This window comes from Felis catus, chromosome A3, assembly GCF_018350175.1.
Source record: "Felis catus isolate Fca126 chromosome A3, F.catus_Fca126_mat1.0, whole genome shotgun sequence".
NCBI lineage: Eukaryota > Metazoa > Chordata > Mammalia > Carnivora > Felidae > Felis > Felis catus.
In genome coordinates, this window is record NC_058370.1 from 11,178,637 (window position 1) to 11,198,474 (window position 19,838).

At 45.7% G+C, this 19,838-nt stretch overlaps 1 long non-coding RNA gene across 1 annotated transcript; it reads right to left on the reverse strand.

Moving 5' to 3' along the window:
* Positions 1 to 8,383: 8,383 nt before the first annotated feature.
* On the reverse strand, positions 8,384 to 11,898 carry LOC109497938. Its single transcript, XR_002740807.2, has 3 exons — positions 11,596 to 11,898; positions 9,685 to 9,789; positions 8,384 to 9,245 (listed from the first exon to the last, which is right to left on the reverse strand). It is a non-coding gene; the product is annotated as an uncharacterized LOC109497938 (long non-coding RNA).
* Between the last annotated feature and the right edge of the window lie 7,940 nt (positions 11,899 to 19,838).

Genomic DNA, 19,838 nt, shown 5'->3' on the forward strand with positions numbered 1-19,838 from the left:
TAAATAAACCTAAAAAAAAAAAAAAGCACGGTGAAAAACCAGGTTTTGAAATTCTCACACTACAGTGGCAGGAAACAGCAACAACACAGTCCCCTTCTTTCTCGGCAAAGGACAGCTTCTGGAAAATTCTCTTAAGTAATTCGATATTTTTTTTTTTCTTACCTCCTTCCCTTCCCGAACAGAGCTACACAAAGGGTCTCAGAGCTTTGGAGGCAAGGGTCAAGGTTCAAACTGCTCTGTGCATGCCAACACTTAGCTCTACAGCGAGAGCCACCCTGGATTTGAGATGTAAGAGGAGAATCACGGGTTTGGAGGAATGAGGACTTCTCCCTCCCCCTTCCAGCTGCTGAGATGTGGGTCCTGGGTTGTTTCCTCTGCCTCCATCTAAACAGGCATGGGGCGGCGGGGGCACAAAGACGCTGCCAGACGTGAGGAGATCTGCAGCGCCGGCCTTGGGTCAGTGAGGGCTGAGCTTAGTGCTTCCTGTCACTTCTCATCCAGGGCTCACAGCTGCCCGGGACCTGCCGGCTCCACCGCCCGGTGCTAGGGCGCTGGGGGCCACCGGGTTTCAGAACGAGGTATTGGTGGGTTTCAGGATGCTAACACAGAGCACGCCCGACATCTCAGGGCGACTCCCGGGCACGCGAGGGCAGCACCCCATTATCACACTGGACATTTCTCAGCGACACGTGTGAACGTTCACCTCAGGCGAGTGGATACAGATAAGGCCTTACATAAACCTCAGGTCAATTCAGCCCAGGTTCTGCTGGCCAGTGTGTCCGCTGCCCTCATCGGGGTGGGGCGTCGGGAAAGCCGATGGTTTTTAGTTTCCTGAGTTGCCAAATCAAAAAAAAACCAAAAAAAAAAAGTAACTGCGGACTCATTTTCCTATTTCCCATTTGGGGAAACTGAGGCTCGGTAGCCCAGACCTACGCATGTAACGGCGACGTGGCATCAAGCTTCGGACCCGCAGGCTTTCTAGGATATCACGTTGAGACGGATCGGATCGTGTCAGGAGACGTCAGAAAGTTAAGTGCCCGGGCAAAAACAGCGTTCTTTAGCCTATTTGGGACGTCTGAACACATTTGCTTTCTTGTTTCAGGAACGTGTATCTCTGTTCACTAGGATTCAAAGGTCCTTTTCTGTCTGTGGAGTAAATGGTACAGTGCTGTGCATACAGTAGGTACTCCATAAGGGAGATACTGCTCTGTACCTGAGAGCAGCCTCTGGTTGTAACACTAACCGGAGAGCGGCCTCTGGTTGTAATAACGGCCCAAAGTAAACGCCGTGAGACTTCGGGGGAGAAAAATGCATTTATTTGTCTTAACGACGATGCCGGAAACCGTGTCTTCAGCAGCGCACGTGACAAACACAGGGCATTTTGAAATTCACCTGGAGTTTCACTTGAGGCCGTGAAATAACACACCCGCTATAGCACAGAGTCCGAAGTCCAACCGTCCGGCTTCGAATTCTGGCTCCCCACCGAAGAGCTGTGTGACGTCCCTGGAGTTTCTTAACTTCTCTGTGCCTGACTTTCCTAATCAGTAGAATGACGGGCGGAAAAGATTCAACGAGCTAACCTCTGCAAGGGTCTGGAAGAGAGTCGGTGCTCAATGGATACCGCCTTAGATGTGGAATATTGACACGCTGAGAGCGTTGCCAAGGGAAGGCAGGGAAAACCAGCAGGTGAAGTCAGGTACTCCTCACCGAGTAGGCGCCTGATCTCTGTCGGGACAGACTGAGTGTAAAGTCTTGTCACGTGACGCCAGTTGGAAGGCGCTGCAGCTGTTTCGCACCGAGAAGGCCTGGATTAGCGAAAGGAAGATCACGAGGAAGGAGGCCGTGAATTCGGCCAGAGACAAAGAGCCGGAGAAACCCCACCCGCAGGCCTGTGCGGGCTGGTCCTCGCAAAGCGTTGGCACACCTCTGCGGGAACGGCGCCCTCTGGTGTTGGCGCTGCGCAGCAGCAGCCGAGGGAGGCTGAGTTCTAAGATGGCCCCAAGATTCCCGGCCGCCGGTGGTGCCTGCGCCTCCGTGTCAATGCCCACGTGTGGCTGGGATCGGTGGAGGTGATGGGATATCGCTCCTGTGATGGATTAGGTTGCCGATTAGTTGGCCTCGCGTGAATCAAAGGGAGATTATCCCGGGTGGGCCTGACCTAATCAGGCGGGCACTGACGGAGGGTTTGGAGGTCAGAGGTGAGAGAAGTCTGAGGGAGCCGCTCCTGCTGACCTAGAAGAAGGCAAGCAGCCCTCCTGCACACTCCCGGGGGGGGGCCGGGGGGGGGCACGGGGCGGGGAACCGCAGGTGCCTCTAGGAGCTCAGAGCTTCAGGCCGACAGCTGCCGCAAGCACAGCCTCAACGCGCTTGGATGAGGATCCAAGCTGCAGAGGGCCCAGCCGATGCCGGCCTGGTAGCCTGGTGAGACGCTGAGCCAAGGACCCAGGTGACCCGTCGTGTTCAAACTGCACGGAAAGCGAGAAAACGAAGGCGTGTTGTTTCAAGCCTCTAAGACGGTGGGACTTTGTGATGTCACGATAGAAAGAAATCAAATGCAGGGGCATCCACTCAAGGGGGGACCAGCTCCGCCCGGAAATGAGGGGAGAAGTTTCTGAAGGTGAGACTTGGGTCAGTGAACAGTCAGTTCTCCGAGTAGCGAGGCCCCACTGATGGGACCGATCGAACCGTTGGACTGCTAGCCGCCTGTCCCTGTCCTTGGCACTTCGGGATAATGTAGATGGGGTTTCTGCTTTGTGTAGAGGGTTGACATGGGCGTAGTGTAGACAGGGTTTCTGCTCAGACAGAAGGTCGCCATGTAGATCAGGGCTGGTCACACTTGAAGGTACCAGGGAATGACACATCACCTGGGAATTTTGGTCAAGTGCAGACGGTGACTTAGCAGTTCTGTTCAGTGACCCAGAGGCTGCTGCTCTCCAAGGAACGTGAATTAGAAGCCCGCAGAATTTCTGATGGTCTCAAAATGTGTCTTCCTTCCAGCATTTTCTTTTTATTTTCTTTCCAAGGAGGTAGTGTGGTATCAGGTAGAATATTAGCTCCATGAGGACAGGGGCTGTGTTTTCTTGCTCACTGCTAAGACCCCCACCACATGCTACACAGCTGATGTGTTTTGAATGAATGAGGTTTACTGAGAGAGAGTGCAAGCTGGGGAGAGGGGCAGGGGGAGAGGGGCAGAGGGAGAGGGGCAGAGGGAGAGGGAGAGAATCCTTTTTTTAAATATCTTAAAATTTTTTTAATGTTTATTGATTTTTGATAGAAGAGGGAGGGAGAGGTAGAGCGGGAGCAGGGGAGGAGCAGAGAGAGAGGGAGACACAGGATCGGAAGCAGGCGCCAGGCTCCTAGCCGGCAGCACAGAGCCCGACGTGGGGCCCAAACTCATGAACAGCGAGATCATGACCTGAGCCGAAGTCAGATGCTCAGCCGACACAGCCACCCAGGCGCCCTGTGAATCACTATTTAATAGTTTTATTGAGCTATAACTCACATGCCATTCAATTCATGTATTTAAAGATTCAATGGCATATACTGAAGTCTATTCAGAGTTGCGTGACCATCACCACGGTCAGTTTGAGGACATTTTCCTACCCCAGGAAAGAAACCCCACCCTCCTTAGCCATCACTCCCCAGTCCTCCCATCGCCCCCTCCCCCCAGCTCCCGGCAACCACCAGTCTACTTCCTGTCTCTCTGGATTTGTCTGTTCTGGACCTTCCATGGGAGTATATCCTACGGTAGGTGACCTTTTGTGTCTGAGCGCTTCTGCTTGGCATGCTGTTTTCGCGTTTCCTCCACGCCATGGTGTATATCCAGTCTTCATTCCTTCTTGTGGCCCAGAGCTACTCCATTACGTGGATGTCCCCCAGGCTGCCATTTATTCCTCAGGTGATGGCCACTCGGGCTGGTTATGGATCACTTTTTAAGGGCCACCAAGGATTAGTAGACTGTCTTCCACAGTGATGTTTGTCTTTCTTCCCACTATTGTCTTATCTGTTGCCACTCATCAAAATTTCACCATATTAAACTTTTTTTTTTCTTTTTGCTTTTCAAACAGCCTTTTACACACTGATAAAAGATTGCAAAAGGATGATGTCTGGTGTTGACCAGAATAGGGAGAGGTGTCTGGATCACCCAGCAGAATACAAACTCAGCACAACTTTCCTGGAGGGAAACCTAGCAATCTGTATCAAACATTTTATAATTTTTGCACAACCCTAGATCCAGAAATTCCAATTCTCCTGAGAATATAATCACGGTTGTGTGCAAATCCTTGCAGAGCTGCAACGGGAGAAAATTAGAAATCGTTTCAATAGTTAACGACAGGGGCACTGATAAGATAAATCAGGCGATGCCCATATATAGATAGGCCTTGTGCAGCCATAAAAGAGAAGTTGAAGAAGAATATTTAATAAGTTCAAGAACTGTTTACAACATGTCGAGTTAAAAAAAAAAGCAAGTTATGGGACTGTATTGTCAGATCTCACTTTTATAAAAAGAGAGAAAACTCTATGTATCCACACACAACAAAATGTTAACCGTGGCCATTTCTAAGCAGCGGTAATGCGATTTAAATTTTCTTCTTCTATATTTTGCCTGCAGTGAACATATTAATTTTGCAATGAGAAAACTAAGTGTCTTATTTAAGGAAGTTATTCTTGGGACTCCTGGCTGGCTCAGAGGAGCGTGCTACTCTCCATCTCAGGGACATGAGTTTGAGCCCCATGTTGGGTATAGAGATTACCTCAGTAAATAAAACTTAAAAAAATAAAGAGGGGCGCCTGAGTGGCTCAGTTGGTTGAGCATCTGACTTTGGCTCAGGTCATGATCTCACGGCTTGTGAGTTCGAGCCCTGAGTGGGGCTCTAGGCTGACAGCTCAGAGCCTGGATGGAGCCTGCTTTGGATTCTGTGTCTCTCTCTTTCTCTGCCCCTCTCCCGCTCCCACTCTGTCTCTCTCTCTCTCTCCCTCTCTCAAAAATGAATAAACATTAAAAAAAATTAAAAAGAAAGAAAGAAAGAAAGAGTTATTCTTCATCATGAAATACCAGTAAGATTTTTCTAAGAGGAAGCATCATCACTGTATTATCCTTCTGGAAGGATTATCCAATTACAAATAGTGAGCAAGCTCTTTACTAAGAAACTTTGTATCAGAAAAACCCCAACAATAACTAGTTAGAGAAATGAATGGTTACAGTAACTCCTTCCTAATAGAACAAAGAACAGTACCTAGAAAGATACTTAACAGAAAGTGTGCAGGAGCCCGAAGAAGGCAACTATAAAACTCTAGTAGAGAATATGGAAGAAGAAGCAAGTAAGTGGACAGACACCACATTCACCGAAGAGGAGAATCCGCGTCCTAAAGCTCTTCTCCCGTAAAATAATCTACACATTTACCAAAGTGCCGATCTAGGCTTCCAATGGAATTTTTCTTCTGAAACGTAACGAGAAGACTCCACTGTCTGGATGAGAGAATAAACCCACAATATTTTGCTGATCCTCAAACACGCTTTTCTTTCATATTTAAAATTTTTTGAGATTAGGTGGAGTGAACTAAGGTGTCAAGATTAACCAGCAAAATTTTGAATAAGAGCCACTGAAATTAAAAAATTATAATAATTACCCCTCTCGTTCTATGGCAGATCCAGGAGACAGAAATAGGTAAGAAGGCAGGAGAATGTAAAAGTTTTCAAAGCCCTAAAAAATATTTGACATTTAAAATGTAGAAACCTAGGGGCGCCTGGGTGGCTCAGTCGGTTGCATCCGACTTCGGCTCAGGTCATGATCTTGCGGTCCCTGGGTTCGAGCCCCGCGTCCGGCTCTGTGCTGACAGCTCAGAGCCTGGGAGCCTGCTTGGGATTCTGTCTCCTTCTCTCTCTGCCCCTTCCCCGCTTGCGGTGTGTCTGTCTCTCTCTCAAAAATAAATAAATATTAAAAAAAATTGACATTGATACTTCATGGCCATGTAATCCTTGAGTCCCCATTAGAGTGTTGCCAGTTGCCCCAATAATGTCTCTTATATCAAAATAATTAACAGTTCAGTTCATGGGGTGCCTGGGTGGCTCAGTCGATTACATGTTCGACTTCGGCTCAGGCCATGATCTCTGGGTTTGTGGGTTCGAGCCACGCATCGGGCTCTGTGCTGACAGCTCAGAGCCTGGAGCCTGCTTGGCATTCTGTGTCTCCCTCTCTCTCTCTCTCTGCCCCTCCCTGACTCACGCTCTGTCTCTCTCTCTCTCAAAAATAAATAAACATTAAAATTTTTTAATAAAAAAAATAAAAAATAAGATTTGGCATCCTTGTTTGATTGAAACACACTCCAAACACCCGAATTACACAAATACACACACTAATAGGAATTGTTGGATTTAAAAAAACTTATTAAGGAGGGGCGCCTGGGTGGCTCAGTCGGTTAAGTGTCTGACTTCGGCTCAGGTCATTATCTTGAAGTTCATGGGTTCGAGCCTCGCATCAGGCTCTGTGCTGACAGCTCGGAGCCTGGATGGAGCCTGCTTCGGATTCTCTGTCTCCGTCTCTCTCTGCTCCTCCCTCACTCTCTTTCTCTTTCTCTGTCTCTGTCTCTCTCTCAAGAATAAATAAACATCAAAAAAAATTTTTTTAAATGTATTAAGGAGACTTTCAGACATAAATAAAAGCATTTTAAACTTAAGTAAAAAGTTCCAAAAATCGTCAATTCATGGTCAGGCTTGCTTCATCTATACCCCCACAACACTTTCTCTCATATCTGGAAATAAGTGTTTTTCAGATACACTAACAACAACTCGCAAGAAGACAAGAGTAGAAAAAGAGACAAAGTAATAGATAAAAACACCCAGGAACAAACTTAACAAGAGAGGAAATTTATACCCTTGTACCTGAGGAAAATTATACGCTCTGGAGGACAGGAGTCTGTGCAACAGAAAACGCTCGTCCTGTCTTGGATGGGACAACTCAGGGTGGACCCGATGCCGGTCTCCCTAAATTCACGTGGAGATTTCAGGCGACCCCGAGGAGAATCTCAACGGCTTTTTGTTACTGCTTTTCACTAGACAAAGTGATTCTCACCTTCATATAAAAATCTAACAAGTCGGGGCGCCTGGGTGGCGCAGTCGGTTGAGCGTCCGACTTCAGCCAGGTCACGATCTCGCGGTCCGGGAGTTCGAGCCCCGCGTCGGGCTCTGGGCTGATGGCTCGGAGCCTGGAGCCTGTTTCCGATTCTGTGTCTCCCTCTCTCTGCCCCTCCCCCGTTCATGCTCTCTCTCTCTCTGTCCCAAAAATAAATAAAAGTTGAAAAAAAAATTAAACTATGAGGGGATGTGGTAGGCAGAGTAATGATGCCAGAACTATCAAATAATAAATCTGTGCTGCGTTAATCTACAGAGTTTGTGGTAATTTGTTACAGAAGTAATAGGAAACTAATGCAGGGGAATAGGACAAACATTAAAACCTGCGATAAACCCTCAATCATGAAAACAGTATAGAAGTGAAGGGCTCCTGACTGGCTTATCAGAGGAGTGTGTGACTCTTAATCTCTCGGGGCAGTGAGTTAAAGCCCAAAGCGGGTGAAGAGATTACTAAAAAAATAAAGTTAAAAAAGAAAAAACAGTATGGAGGGGCACCTGAGTGGCTCAGTTAAGCAGCCGACTTCGGCTCAGGTACAGTCTCATGGTTTGTGAGTTTGAGCCCTGCATCAGGCTCTGTGCTCCCAGCTGGGAGCTGGGAGCCTGGAGTTTGCTTCGGATCCTCTGTCTCCCTCTCTCTCTGCCCCTCCCTTGCTCGCACTCTGACTCTCTCTCTCACAAAGACTCTCTCTCTCTCTCAAAAATAAATAAACATTAAAAAGAAAGTTAAAAATAATAAAAATAAAAACAGTATGGAAATGATTGAAGAAACAGAACCAAAGAGCAGCATACAAAGTCCAAAAATATATTTGAAGAAGCAAACTTTCAAAATATGACAAATGTGACATACGTCAAGGGAGGTAGAAAGCTAGCCAGTTGTTTACGAATGGCTGGGACAACTGGATAGACATTAGGCCCACACCTCACACCTGCTCATGCTCTTCTGCGCTATTCTAGACCAAAGATCAAAATGTAAAAAGCAAAGGTACAAATATAATAGAATAAAGAAAGAATAATTATTTTACAATCTCAGAATGTGAAAGCCCCCATGTCCTATTATAACATGAAATTCAGGAGCCACAAAAAATGTTCCAACTCTAGGGGCACCTGGGTGGCTCCGTTGGTTAAGCGTCCGACTCTTGATTTGGGCTCAGGTCATGATCTCACGGTTCGTGGTATTGAGCCTTGCATCAGGCTCTGTGCTGACAGCATGGAGCCTGCCTGGGATTCTCTCTCTCTCCCTCTCTCTCTGCCCTTTCCCCACTTGTACACTCTCTCTCTCTCTCCCAAAATAAATAAATAAACAAACATTAAAAAAAAAGTTTCAACTATAGAAAGATGAGAAGTTTCTGTATGGCAACACTACTGGAAGTATATTCTAAAATAATGTAAGGGTCACAGAAATATTCTGTACCTCAGTCGCGGTGGTGGGTGGTGATTCTATGGATGTATATCATTGCAATTCATTGAACTGTATGTTCAAAGTACACGTTACTGAAACACATCATACCTCAGTGAAGTTGGTTGTTGGGGAAAGGAATGTGACCAGCTGGGAAAAATTGCTTGCCAGCCCATATCGTGGTCAAAGGGTACTCCCCATCCTCTACAAAGGGTTTCTGGAAATTGATAAGAAAAACACCAAATGGACAAAGTATATGAAACGATAGGTGGAAGAAAAGTTCATTCAAGAAGCTCAGAATCACATGAAAAGAGGTTCGGTTTCACTCAGAATAAGATCCGTCCTTCAACCAACAGATTGGTGAAAATTCATAAGATTAGCAAGGTTGTGGGAAAATGGCACTGATACCCATTGTTAATTGGAGTATAACCGGACACACCCCCAGGGAGGACAAGCCAGCAATATCCATCAAAATTACAAGTGTGTGTGCTTATTCCCTCCATATTTCCGTTTTGGGGAATTTATATCAATATATTTCAATATATGCAAACATGACCTATGAGTACACTTACTGCTACTTAGCTGCAATGGTAAAAAATATTGATACAAACCAAAGGTCCATCGCTAGGACATTGTTTAATATATGAAATGGTTTTCTGTTATGGAGCTATAGGCGTGAATGGGGATTAAATGCAAGATGGCACCCCAGATTAGATCCTGGAACAGAAAAAAAGGCATTAGTGAAAAAGCAGTGAAATCCAAATAAAGTCTAAAGTTTAGTCAAGAGTAATGTTCTGTCATGGACTGAATGTTTATGTCCCCCTCCTCCCCCTTACACACACACCAGTTCATATGTTGAAGAGGTAAACCCCCAGCAGGTGGGGCCCTGATCCCATAAGAGTAGTGTCTTTATTGTCCCGAGAAGAGACGCCGGAGAGCTCTCTCTCTCCAACTCTCTTTCTTGCCAGGGGAGAGGAGGGGCCAGGGGAGGGCGCGATGAGAAAAAGTGGCCATCTACAAGCCAGGAGGAGAGGTCTCACTAGAAACTGTGCCAGCACACCTTGATCTTGGACTTCCAGCCCCCTGAACTTTCGTTGGTCAAGTCCCCCAGTCAGTGGTATTTGTTAAGGTCGCCCGAGCAGACCAAGACCCGTACCATTGGTAATTTCTTAGTTGTGACAAACAGCACCACGTTCTGTAAGATGTTAACATCAGAGGGAGGTGAGTGAGGCCGTTCTCTCTGTGCAACTTTCCTGTAAATCTAGAATAATTATAAAATGGTAAGTTTATATTTAGAAAAGAATGAAAAAAAATGAATGGGGAAGGATTTTATCTAGTGGTATGGAAAAATTACCACGATATATTAAATGGGGAAAGCAAATGGTACAACAGGGCTGCTGTTTTTATATAATAAGGGAAAATAGGGGCACTTAGCTGGCTCAGTCAGTACTACACGTGACTTTTTTTTTTTAATTTTTTTTCAACGTTTTTATTTATTTTTTGGGACAGAGAGAGACAGAGCATGAACGGGGGAGGGGCAGAGAGAGAGGGAGACACAGAATCGGGAACAGGCTCCAGGCTCCGAGCCGTCAGCCCAGAGCCTGACACGGGGCTCGAACTCCCGGACCGCGAGATCGTGACCTGGCTGAAGTCGGACGCTTAACCGACTGAGCCACCCAGGCGCCCCGTTTTTTTTTTTTAAATTTTTTTTTCAACGTTTATTTATTTTTGGGACAGAGAGAGACAGAGCATGAACGGGGGAGGGGCAGAGAGAGAGGGAGACACAGAATCGGGAACAGGCTCCAGGCTCCGAGCCGTCAGCCCAGAGCCTGACACGGGGCTCGAACTCCCGGACCGCGAGATCGTGACCTGGCTGAAGTCAGACGCTTAACCGACTGCGCCACCCAGGCGCCCCACATTTAAATTTTTTTAATGTTAATTTATTTATTTTTGAGAGAGAGAGAGAGAGAGAGAGACAGAGCACGAGTGGGGGAGGGGCAGAGAGAGAGAGAGAGGGAGACAGAATCGGAAGCAGGCTCCAGGCTCTGAGCCATCAGCCCAGAGCCTGACGCGGGGCTCGAACTCACGGACCGCAAGATCGTGACCTGGCTGAAGTCGGAGGCTTAACCGACAGCGCCATCCAGGCGCCCCAACACGTGACTCTTGATCTCAGGTTCGAGCTGCATGATGGGTGTGGAGACTTTAATAAAAATAAAGAGACAAAATGGGGCACCTGGGGGGCTCAGTCAGTTGAACAACCGACTTCGGCTCAGATGATGATCTCACAGTTTGTGAGTTCGAGCCCCGCATCAGGGTCTGTGCTGACAGCTCAGGGCCCAGAGCCTGCTTCAGATTCTGTGTCTCCCTCTCTCTCTCTGCCCCTCCCCCACTCATGCTCTGTCTCTCTCTCTCTCTCTCTCTCTGCCAAAAATAAATAAACATTAAAAAAAAGTAAAAAAAAAAAAGTACTGTAACACTTGGGATACAATCTGGGTAAATATGTAATTTTGAGATTGAAGCTATTAGAGGAAAGAATGAAGGGATTTTACTATAGAGACAAGTAATTTATCTCTATAAATCGGAGATAATTTCAGAGATAAGAGATTCTTGTACAGTAAGAGATGCCTATACATCAAACACAAAAACCAAAGATAGACATGGTAAGAAGCAAATGACTAATTAGGAAAAAATGAGCCCAAAGACTTCCTTGATACATAAAACAACGTGTATGTATCAAGAAAAGGCCACAGCGCCCGGCTGGCTCAGTCGGTAGAGCATGCGACTCCCGATCCTGGGATCATAAGTTCAAGCCCCACACTGGGTGTGGAGCCTACTTTAAAAAAACAAAAGGCCAATACCTCGATTTGTTCGATGTTGTACAAAGGACCCAAATAGAGAAGATAATAAAATAAATACAAATAAACAATGAAAAAAAAAAAAAAACCCTTGTGCTAATAATAAACAATCTGCAAAGTAAAATTATGAGCTTCTTTCTCCCCCCTATTAAATAAGGAAGAGCTTAACAACAAATCTAGTGGTTGGGGAGGGAAAAAGATTCGCACAGAACCTTGGTAAGGGTGTCAAGGAGAGCAGCCTTTCTGGAAGAACAGTGGATACTTTCCTGAGCCAGATCTCCTTTTCCAAAAAAAACATGTATGCTTTGACTTGAGGATTCTTCTTCTGGGAATTTATCCTAAGGAAATAATGGAACAAAGAACAAAAAGGTGTATTTACAAAGCTGTTCACCCCAGCACCGTTTAGAATTGAGAAAAAAATGAAAACAGCTAACAATAGGGAATTGGTCTTACAAAATGACGGCCCATCTATACCATGAAATACGATGAAACCATTATAAATGATGCAGAGCGATATTGACAGAGCGAAGACATTCCCAATATATTGTCCTCCGAAGAAAGCCAACTACAGAATAATTTATATGTTGCTGTGGATCCTGTTTTGGTCAAAATACATGCCAGGTAATATATCTTGATGTGCATATGTACTGAAAAACTTAAGGGTGGTTATCTCTGCAAAGTGATTTTGGGGAAAGGTGACTTTTTTCTTTTATATATACGGTTTTTTTCCCTAATATTTCTCCTGAAATCATATATCACTCCAGTGGACACACGGCTTCCTTAAACAGTCTACATAAGCAATAGTTATATGTACAAATATATTTTTCTCCTTCCTGGGTACATCTCTGAAATTCTGAGTAAACTCCACACCCCCCACCCCCACCCCAGGCCCAGAAATGGCCACACAGAAAACCTTGCCTATGGTTTTTACTTTCGTTTCCTGTTGATGAAAACGACATCTAGGAATGAGTACTTCAACAAGAAAAATTAAAAACAATGAGTCTTAGGAAGAAAGGAGTAAAAATAAGCAGAATGTCAATTTGCCAAGGAGACAGTGGTTTGATGTTCTGAGAAGCCCTAATTGAGAGCCAAGCACTGGGCTGGAAATGAGCACCCACTCAGGGATAAATTATGCATGGCCGCTGTTAAATATTTCATCCATCCTTAACCATTATTTGCCTTCGCATGGCTAAAAGAGGAAAGACACCATAAGCATTATCAGTCCGGCCATCCATCTGTCCTAGAACGGACACCAACATTCAAACACAAACTCTTCTAAAGAGGAAAAGCTCTAAACCATGATTAAAATAAGAGACGACTTGGCAGGCTGAACTTGAACTTCACGGCTTGATTAAGGGATGTCAAGGTGACTTCACCTTCTGCATTGTTTCTGTCATCCCTCAAAACCATGGATGTTTCGCTCTCTCCTCACAAGCCGTTTGAAAAACAATTATGAGTTCTCGGAGGCGCCCCGGCAAAGGGGTTTTGTGTCCCCTTGGCGTCCACACAGGGAGCGGGAAAGGACAACAAAGATATCTGAAGAGTTGTCAGCAGCTGATGTAGCCCATTCGGCCCTCCCCAGCCGTTCTGCCTCCTCTCCTGGCTCTCTCCCTGACTGTGTGTCCCCTCCCTCTCCCCTGCCCCGGTCTGTTTGGCTGTTGGAGGCACATGCCAGCCCCACTGGGCACAGGTCCTGTGAACACCAGCCAAGACACCCTGGGGGTGCAGGAAGGACGGCCAGGCCAGCTCACCAGAAAAACCCTCTTGTGTCGCAACTAAATTGCCGAGGTTTTACTGTTGCCTTCCACGGGGGACTGAAAGATTACGACGATGGCCATTTTGGGGAGAGGTTTGTCTGGAATCCCTTCTCAAGTATCGTGTGGCACTGTGTGTGCGTGGAATGCATATACCCCATTTAAATCATATTTTATTTTATTATTATTATTATTTTTTGCATATACCCCATTTTAAATCCAAAGTTGTGCGTACGTGTGTTTTTAAGTCAAGAAGCCTTTTGCACGTTTTTCTGCTGTACCGGATAGGAATTCAAAGAAATGAAATCTACATTTCTGGGCACACATTCTACAATCCCCGTGAGTTGCTGCTTCTCAGAGTGGCTGATTGGAGATCCTGACTCCAGGGGACTGTCCGTTTAGCACGTGGCCCGCCTGAGAAGCAACACGGTTCGGCATCGCTGTTCTCACACGGCCATCCTCGCTGGCATTACCGGAAGACCCACATTCTGAAGCCGTCTCCAAGCTCCCTTTCCCCATGCTCGGCAGGCATTTACCAAGTTAATGATTCAGTTTCTGAGTCACTAAGCATACAGAGTTTTGCCTGAGTCACCGCGGGTACATACCTGAGGCAGCAGGTGAAGGCCTCTGGGAATGTTGGGGAAAACCTGATAAGCAACTCACTAGCTCCCATAGATGGAAGGCTCGCGCGCCTGGCAGGACACGAGGCCTGGGAACGGAACCCCCATGTTCTAGAAGAACAGTGCCGTGTGTCATGTTTCGCTGGAGTGTCACCTGCTCCAGGTCTTAGTCAGAAACGACGGGCGAGTGCCATTTCCTCCTCCTTTGCGCATTGCCGGAGCCCAAACGGGCAAGGAAGGAATGCTGCCCAGATACCATCTGTGGGTTGCTCTGTGAGTCAGGCTCTAGCCTTTTCTAGTTCTTTCTCAGCAGATAACCCAGCGCAAAAATGCAGCCTGAAGTTTGCAGAGGCTGCTCCTTGGCACCCCTGGAATGATCTGTGTGGGGAGGCATGCATTCAGTCGCAGCTGCAGTTCTGATCAATCGGATTGTCCTACTTTAGGAAGCGGGACCCTCTGCGGAGGGGGCTGGAGACTGAAGCTTACTCTGCCGAGTGAGTTAAGAGCGCAGTTTACACAAGAGGAGATGCAGGCTTTTCATCATTTTTGTGACTTTCAGAAGACCCTCGAGCCATGCTCATTAAAACAGTGCTGCTAAGAATGAAGGAGACAGAGAATAACCAGGATTTCAGGGGCGCCTGGGTGGCTCAGTCGGTTAAGCGTCCGACTTCGGCTCAGGTCATGATCTGGAAGTCTGCAAGTTCGAGCCCTGCACCGGGCTCTGTGCTGACATCCTGGAGCCTGCTTTGGATCCTCAGTCCCGCTCTCTCTGCCCCTCCCCCGCTCACGTGCGCGTGCTCTCTCTCTCAAAAATAAATAAACCCTTAATAAAATAATAAAATTTTTTTAAAAATTAAAGAAAAGAGAGAGAATGAGCTGGATTTCAGAACTCCCCAGACTTTAGCGGGCCAGAAGAACCTGGGGAGAGCGTGTGAAAATGCACGACGCCCTCCAGCAGAGGTTCTAGTCAGTAGAACCGATGTGGGCCCGAGCACCTGCCTTTCCTTCCAACATGCACCCAGGTGATACGATGCTGCTTTCCCGGGACCACACTCTGGAGTCGCACTGAACGAGGAGACTGCCTCCGGCCACTCACTCAATCCGTCTGGGCCCCAGCCATCTCCCTGAGACACGGACGGAGCAGCCAACCTTGGCTGAGTGCTTCTTAGTCCTCAGGCACCGTCCAAACCCTCTGCGCACATTACCTCGCCCTCGCCTCACAGTGACCTTCGAGGGAATAGATTCACAGCAGCGGAAACGGGGCCCCTGGTAGCGTTGGTCTCTGAGCGCTCTGAGACGGGGAGGCGAACTGCCAGCCTGTCTCAGAAGTTGTTTTCAAACAATCAGGCTGTTTCACTGAAATTCTGGATTTCTGACACCTTCTGAAAAGTTCAAAGGGCTGGCAACACTGGGGCCACACATACACGTGACAACCGTGGACAGTTTTCTGTGTGTGCGTGCGTGTCTACGTGTAAACGGGGACTCCGGTTTACCAGCTCACCTGCCCTACCCACCCCTCCCCGCCCCTGGGACATTTCAATTTATCCACTGCTCTAAGACCACGATTCTCTCATTTCTGTATTTCAAAAATAATAAAACGCGAACTTTTCTGCCATCTGCAAAGTTTCTACTGGATTTACGTATTCTTTTTTTTAATGTTTATTTTTGAGAGAGTGGGGGAGGGGCAGAGAGAGAGAGAAGGGGACAGAAGATCCAAAAAGTGGACTCCAAGCTGTCAGCACAGAGCCCTACGCGGGGCTCGAACTCACGAACCACGAGATCATGACCTGAGCCGAAGTTGGACGCTTAACTGACTGACCCACCCAGGCGCCCCAGATTTATGTATTCTTTATATATCAGATTTCTATCAGATTCAAAGCAAATCAAAGCAAACAATAATACCTGAAAACACAAGTCCAGATGCTGTCATCATCAGATTTCAACTTGTCCTTCAAATTCCCAACACGGCCATTAGACCCCAAATCGAATCTCCACCTTCCCCATTTCCTTTGATAGAGGACTGCTCTCTGTCCTCATTTACCTTTGCAAAGTACTTCATGTTTTCACTCTCTCCCTTACAAAACTTGAAGTATTCCCAAATACTTTACCAACAGAACTGCAAGTGGTAACCACGGTGCTCACTTCCTGTGGTCTCTCCTCTTTCCTGTGGCGGCAGTGCCCAGATTCTCCGGTTCTTTGTGGAACCACCCCTCGCCAACCCAGTCCAGATTTGGGCCCATGACGCAGCCAATTTGCATGACGTGCAAATTGGCTCGGAGGCTGTGGCTGTGATCAGTGGGGAGGAGGGGCTCCCTTCCGGGTGAGCTGTGAGTGTGACACATTGGAGCGGCCGGAGGTCGTTTTCGCCGCCACCAGTGGGCAATTGCCTGGAAAAGGGCAGAGGAAAGCAAGAAATGGAGAGAGATTCTGGCCTGTGCTGTAAAATACAGTAGCCACTAGCTCCACGTGGCTACATTTAAGTTACATGAACTTAGTTAAAAATAGAACTACCCTACGACCCAGCAATTGCACTACTAGGTATTTATCCAAGGGATGCAGGTGTGCTGTTTGAAAGGGGCACATGCACCCCAGTGTTTATAGCAGCACTTTCAACAATACCCAAAATATGGGAAGAGCCCGAATGTCCCTTGACGGATGAGTGGGTAAAGAAGAAGTGGTATATCTATACAATGGAGTATTACTTGGCAGTCAAAAAGAATGAAATCTGGCCATTTGCAACTATGTGGATGGAACTGGAGGAAATTATGCTAAGTGAAATTAGTCAGAGAAAGACAAATATCATATGACTTCACTCATATGAGGACTTTAAGAGACAAAACAGATGAACATAAGGGAAGGGAAACAAAAATAATACAAAAACGGGGAGGGGGACAAAACAGAAGAGGCTCATAAATATGGAGAACAAACAGGGTTACTGGAGGGGTTGTGGGAGGGGAGGACAGGCTAAATGGGTGAGGGGCACTAAGGAATCTACTCCTGAAATCATTGTTGCATTATATGCTAATTTGGATGTAAATTTAAAAAATAAAATTAAAATAAAAATTAATTACATGAACTTAAAAATTCAGCATGTCGGCTGCGTTCGGCACATGTCAAATGTGCAGTAGTCACGGGTGGGCTAGCGAGGACTGTTTGAAACGAGCAAATATAGGACATTCCCATCATTGCAGGAAGTTTTATCAGGCAGCACGGCTAGATCATATCTGTGCCGAAGCTCTAGTCTTGATTTTTCAGCTATGTAGCCACTAAGTCTTGGTATTTCAGCAATTGGAGTTGCGTCGATTCATAATTCACAGACTCCAAAGGCAGAAGCCTCCAATTAGCATTCTCCAGACGCGTGTGATGTAGGTTTCATTGGGGGTGTTTTCCTTCCGTTCGGGTCAGTGCCAGAAAACAGAATCCCTGGGTCCAGAAATGTAGTCGGGCACAGGACACTCAGGGATACTCAGGCCATTTCATGTTTCTATCATTTTTTTTTTTTTCAATTAGAAAACAATCCAAGATGTACAGCAAACAGATGTTGAAAGCAGAGGTCTTTCTTTTTTTTTTTTTTTTTTTAATTTTTTTTTTTTTCAACGTTTATTTATTTTTGGGACAGAGAGAGACAGAGCATGAACGGGGGAGGGGCAGAGAGAGAGAGGGAGACACAGAATCTGAAACAGGCTCCAGGCTCTGAGCCATCAGCCCAGAGCCCGACACGGGGCTTGAACTCACAGACCGCGAGATTGTGACCTGAGCTGAAGTCAGACGCTCAACCGACTGAGCCACCCAGGCGCCCCATCAGAGGTCTTTTGTAAGTACCCGTTCATGTTTATCAGCATAACAATTATTAGAAGGAGGGCAACACAAGAATGTGAGCAGCTTCTCCCATTAGAAAGTGTTTTGGGGCGCCTGGCTGGCTTGGTCAGCGGAGCTTGCTTACTCTTGACCTTGGGGTCGTAAGACTGAGCCCTATGTAGGGTGTAGAGATTACTAAAAAAAACAAAAAAAATGTTTTTACGTCTGCAGTGTTGAAATCAACGGACATGTGCCTCCTGACGCGGTACGATGAAGCTGGAATATCATATACGCGGTTTTCTCGCCCAAAACACATACCGCGGATCTAATGATGAGGAAACAGACAAGCCCAAATTGAGGGACAATCTGCAAAAACAGTTTGTCTTTACTTTTCAAAAAAGTCAACATTACGAAAGACCAAGAAAAGCTGAGGAACTGTTTTGGATGAAAGGAGAGAGAAGAGATGTGTCATCTAAGCAGGATGCAGGATTCTGGACTGGATCCTGATCAAGGGACATTTTCTGTAAAGGTTGTTTGGAGGACAATTGGTGAGATTCTAGAATGGCTCGTGTATTGGATATTGTTGTATCACTGTTACATGTTTTGAATTTGATAAATGAACTTTGGTTGTATAAAGGAATGTGTAAGAGAATATCCATGTTTTGGAGAGGGATGTGTTTGTCTTTAAGGAGTTAAGGGGCTGTGATCTCTGCAACCAAATCTCGGATGTTTCAGGAGAAACTACAGAGAGATAAAGCAAATGTGGGTGTACTCTGGGTGAAGGGTATAAGCCATATTTTCATGCAGCTCTTGCCCACGCCTGAAATTATTTCAAAATATAAAAGCGAGCAATACAATGCTCCTGCCAACTCCCTTAAGAAGAATACTAGTATTTTCTATGGCAAATCTCTTTAAGTGGAAAGCAGCGTGCTTCACAAGTGGTTTTCAAACTAGCGCATTCTGAAATTGTTTGGGGAGGTCCCAACAAACATTTTAAAGAATGGAATAGGAAATCAGAGCATTTTTCACGTAATGAAGTTTTACTTTGTGACACTTGCAATTATATATTTGTGCGATCACAAAAATCAATGCATTTCTTACTGTTACACGTTTAAAAAAATGTTTGAAAGCCATCCTACTGTAGTATCTTTAATAGGATGACTCACGTTACAATTTACCTGGGACACCTCTGGTTCACCCCTATCACCCTGTCCATAGAGTTGATAGCACACTCAGTCACTCACGTGTCCCTATCTGGATTATAAATTATAGTCACTTAGGTTTTTTTTTTTTTTAATGTTTGTTTTTGAGAGAGAGAGAGAGAGAGAGAGAGAGCGCGCACGAGCAGGGGAGGGGCAGCAAGGGGGACACAGGATCTAAAGCGGGCTCTCTGCTGTCACAAACCATGAGATCATGACCTGAGCTGAAGTTGGCTGCTTAACGGACTGAGCCACCCAGGCGTCCTTAGAGTCACTTATTTTAAATGCTTGAATTCCTTTTTTATAACAAAGTATAGGATAGATAAGTATGCTTAGTGGCCAGAAAGGAACTTCAGCTTTTTTTTACAATAAGGTGAATGAATTTACCTATTATTCGTAAAATGAAAAAAAATTTTTTGAAGTTACCTTTGCTAACATTGTATTAAGTAACTCTGTTATCCATTCCTTGGGATTATAAGGAACTAATTATAATAAAGTAGAAAATAATTATTTCCTATTACATGAAGAACACTCACTGGTGTTGTAATGAATACCATTTCCAAAAGAGAGCTTCCTAAAATGGGAAAGCTAAATACGGATTGTCAATAAAATATGAACTCCACTGAATTTTAATATTAATTTATAAAATACACAAATTTTATAAAATAACATTTAGGAAAAACATTATCTTTTAAAATGTTATCTAAATCTTAATGGTTTTTAGGGAACTAAAAGCTATATACTTATTAGGACTTTGAAGTTATTGAATCTAACAAATTAGTTTTCTATTTACCTTCTAGTAGACAGTCAGACATCCAGCCAATTACAGCTCTTCGGTAGCACATACGTGATCTCACCGGAACCAGGAGGCACCAGTTACCCACAGGTAACAGCACCATCACTAAATGATACACTGTCACAAATACAAAGTCAAGACTTTCAATGTCTTCTAAGTAACGCACTCTGTTTGGGAGCTCAGCTGCCAAATCACGACATACACACTCTCAAAGCTTCATCACCCACAATTAAACTTCATCAATCCAAAAGATGGGAAAACCAAATAACGAGTTGTCGCTAACCATTA